This window comes from Chenopodium album, chromosome 11 (assembly GCF_948465745.1).
Source record: "Chenopodium album chromosome 11, dcCheAlbu1.1, whole genome shotgun sequence".
In the NCBI taxonomy this organism is placed as follows: Eukaryota; Viridiplantae; Streptophyta; class Magnoliopsida; order Caryophyllales; family Amaranthaceae; genus Chenopodium; species Chenopodium album.
The window spans coordinates 24,233,107-24,237,180 of record NC_137844.1 but is presented as its reverse complement, the minus strand read 5'-3'; the positions used below and the strand labels follow the sequence as shown (position 1 = coordinate 24,237,180).

General features: G+C 41.2%; 1 non-coding gene across 1 annotated transcript; it reads left to right on the top strand.

Annotated features, from left to right (window-relative positions):
- Positions 1–3,643: 3,643 nt before the first annotated feature.
- On the top strand, positions 3,644–3,750 carry LOC145569575 (small nucleolar RNA R71). Its single transcript, XR_014096167.1, has one exon. It is a non-coding gene; the product is annotated as a small nucleolar RNA R71 (small nucleolar RNA).
- The last annotated feature ends 324 nt before the right edge of the window (positions 3,751–4,074 follow it).

Genomic DNA, 4,074 nt, shown 5'->3' with positions numbered 1-4,074 from the left:
AAGCATATTTCAAACAAGGAGGAAGGGGCTTGAGTTCTACCTTGGGAGGAGGCTTAGAACTCTCCTCCAATTTCTCCTCCTTAGACTCAAGCTCGATCTCAACTTGTTGTTCAACCTCCTCCTTTGAGGTTTCCTCCATTGCCATGACAAATTCTTTGGCCTCTTGAGAATGGAACTCTTCTTTGCATGTAAGGGCTTCTACCATTGTATCTTGAGGCTTCATCATGACCCTCCCCAAGCGGTCTAACTCCTCATTTACAACGTCAACCCTATTGCATTTTTCAACCATGGGGGTCTTGAGCAACTTAGAAAACTCAAAGACAATCTTCTCATCGGCCACCTCACATGTGATGGTGTTGTTCTTGTAATTGATGACCGCCCCCAAAGTTTTAAGAGCTTCACGACCCAAGATCAAAGGAGTGTCAACATCTTCCTCCATATCCATCATTACAAAGTCACAAGCCACATAGATGTGTCCCACTTGAATTGGAACATCCTCAAACTCTCCACAAGGTAATTTTACCGACCGATCAGCCAATTTAATTGTCTTTTCTTGTAGGGATCATCTCTATATTGAGTTTTTGAGCAATGGATAGAGGGATTAGACTAACACTTGCTCCAAGATCGGCTAATGCACCCCTAGCTTCCATGTTCCCAATTTTTACCGGCAAAGTGAAACTTCCCGGGTCTTTTCCTTCTTGGGCATCTTATGTTGGACAAGAGCACTCACTTGATGTGGAAGGGTGATAAGCTCATCATTGAGCTTCCTTTTGTTGGTGAGGATATCCTTTAGGAACTTGGAGTAAGATGGCATTTGTGTCACAACTTCAATGAAAGGGAGATTGATGTGCAAATTCTTCATCACACTAAGGAATTTTGCAAACTTGTCATTCAACTTCCACTCCGCAAGTCGACCGGGAAAAGGAACCGGTCCATCAAGGTTCCTAGTCTCACTAGGAATTGAAGTTGTCTTCTCATTGTCAAGCTTCTTCTTCTCCGAATCTCCTTCTACCTCATCAACCTTTTCTTTCTCACCTCTCTTGTCTTCATTCACACTCTCTTCTCCTCCCTTCTTTTCCTCACTATCCCCCTCATTCAGACCTTCATAGGAAGTTCTCGACCTCAATGTAATTGCCTTGCATGTAACAGGTTTTGGGTTATGAGAAGGGTTAGGTTGTGGTTGTCCGGGTAGAGTAGATGGTGAATTGAAAGGGGCTCTCTCGGCCAATTGAGCTAGTTGTGAATCAACCATCTTGTTGTGAGCTCTTATTTCTTGCATTTGTTGCCCAAAAGTTTGCATTTGTGAATGCATGGCTTGAAGGAGTTGAGTTTGTGTTGGCTCCACTTGAGGTGCTTGTTCTTGATTTCTTTGAGGCACTTGGGTTTGTGATGTGTGTCATAAATGGCACACATTTGACGAGCATTTAGGTCCTTTCTATTCTCTTTTCATATCTTTCATGCTTAATAAGTGCTTAGTTTTATGCTTTGTTGCTTAGTTTTACCTTTCTTCTCTTATTTTGTAGCTTTTGTGCTTTTCGTTGGTTTTCTAGTCTTTTCTTCTTTATTTGCTCTATTTTCGTGGTTGTAGGTATTGGACGAGGTTCGGGTCTTGATTTTGGTGATCCACTATGGTGGAAGAAGCTTTAGGATCAAGTTCATGGAGTTTGGGAAGCTCAAGATGCAAAGAAGTGGAAGTTCCAAGTCTTGGCTCTTCTCTTGTGCTCCCTTCAAAGGAAGTGTTTGCCCTCAATATTAAGCCTTAGCTACTGCCTACCTTGTCCTCCATCACCATCATAAATCATGTGTGCACCCTTGAGCTTGAAGAGTTGAAGATTCGAAGAAACCCAGCTGAGTGTGGCCGCACGCGCAGAAGGTGCGGGCGCACACGAAGGATGTGCGGCCGCACACCATGGTGGTGCGGGCGCACATCATGGTGGTGCGGGCGCACATCCCTTGTTGTGTGGCCGCACCAACGTGGGTCTTTTCCGATCGGATTTCGACGATTTTCTCTCTCTTCTTATACCTATTTGAACCCAATTTTTGTAAGAAGTTTTGATAATAGAATTAGATCATATTCTTAGCTTAGTGGAGAGCTTCTCTCTCTAGATTTTAGGGTTAGTTTTAGGAGTAGATTTTAGAGAGAGAAAGTGAAGAATTTCAATGGTGATTGAGAGATTGAAGATCCAATGGTGACAATTGTATTGGAGATCTACTCTATTATCAATGAGCATTTCTAAACTCTATCTCATTTATTGTTTTGTTTAGTATTCATGTTTAGTTTGTTGATTTTGATTGTGTTTTGATGATTTGATGATTAATGTTTGATTAGAGTAATTGTTCTTCTTTAATTATTGATTTCTTTAGTTGTTTGTTGAATTGATGATGTTACTAGAGTAGTTGTTTGGTTAGGGATTTGGTGAAGCTTGTATTATGTAATGGATTGATGTAGATTGGGGATTTTGATGGAGTTGATGATGTGATTAAATTGGTTAATTGATTATGTGCATGTGTGTGTTTGATTTAGGCTTGATCACCCTTGTTATTCACACTAGATTGCATTGTAAGTTCACATTGATACGGACCATTGATTTGTGGCTTGCATTTACACGATTGAGGTGTCTTGTGATGTTTCCTAGTTAGAGTTTATCGTAGTTGACGCTAGTTAGACCTCTAGGAGAATAGCTCGACATGCTCTTTTGGTTGCATGATTGATTTTCCCTCACATTGCTTGACTTAGTCGACTTTCCATTCCAATTTGCTATGTTCATTGCTATTATTTGCGGATCCTAATCCCTAGCTCTTATATTTGTTTGGTTTCTTCGTTTTAGTAGTTGTTAGAGTCACCTTTTATCTCTTGTCTTCGACCTAGCTTAAGCACATAATTGAAAGCACTTAGACATTACCGTTCCTTTGGGTTCGACCCTTGACTTACCTCTATACTTGTATTTAGGTTTGTTGAGTGTTTATAAATTTTGTTTGGCTTAGGAGGATTAGTTCAACGACCTAGTTTTCCCCACGTCAGTTTGATTGTTGTATTGGTTTTGTTTGTTGTATTGGTTGTTCCTTTGATAGCTTCCTCTTGGGTTTTGGTGTTGAGATGGAAGTGGATTTTGGTATTGAGGGTTGGAATTGTAGGAAGGTTGATCTTTTTGGTTCCATTGTTGAGGTTGAGATGTAAACCCGGGTGGTGGTTGTCTCCAAGCTACTCCACCGCCGCTTCCTCTAAATCCATCTTGCCTTGTGTTGTATGCCGCTACATGCTCAGGGCTTAAACCTCCACAATAAGATGTATCATGGTTCGTTCCTCCAAAATTTTGACAAGAGAAAGAGTTAACTTGAGAAGAGCTTGCTCCACCACTTACACTTGCATTCACACTCGTGTTCAAACTTGGAAAGCCCTTTTGTTAGTTGCTTAATTTGATGTTGCAATTGATCAAGCTTCTCCAATTCATTTATTCCACCTTTCCTTGGTGCATTCCTTCTTCTACCACCCCAAGAGTAGTTCTTCACTACCTCTTCGATTGTTGCTTCAACTTGATTTTGGGGGATCTTGATCAATTGTCCACCTGCCCTAGCATCCAAGTTAGCTCTAGACATGGGCTCCAATCCATCATAGAAAAACCGCATGAGCAAACTTTGATTGTATTCATGGTGAGGACACGCTTGTACCAAATCTTTGAACCTCTCCCAAGCTTCACTAAGACTCTCATCCGCTTCTTGTTCAAATGATGCAATCTTCATTCTCATTTCGGCGGTATTTTCCTCGGAAATGAACCTCTTCAAGAATGCCTTGACTACCTCCCTCCATGTCATGAGAGAGTTAGGCTTCACTTGCTTTAGCCATTTCTTTGCTCTACCCGAAAGAGATTGTCAAAATAGATGCATTCGGATGTACTCTTAAGAAACTTGATTGGTTTGTATCATGGCACATAGCTCAAGAAATCTATCAAGGTGCTCGATGGGATCTTCACTTGGAGAACCCGAAAATTGTTTCGATTGGACCATTCTTGTATATTGGGGATGAATTGTGAAGTTGGTTTCCGTGACAGGTAGCAAAATCCCTCCCGTAAGCTC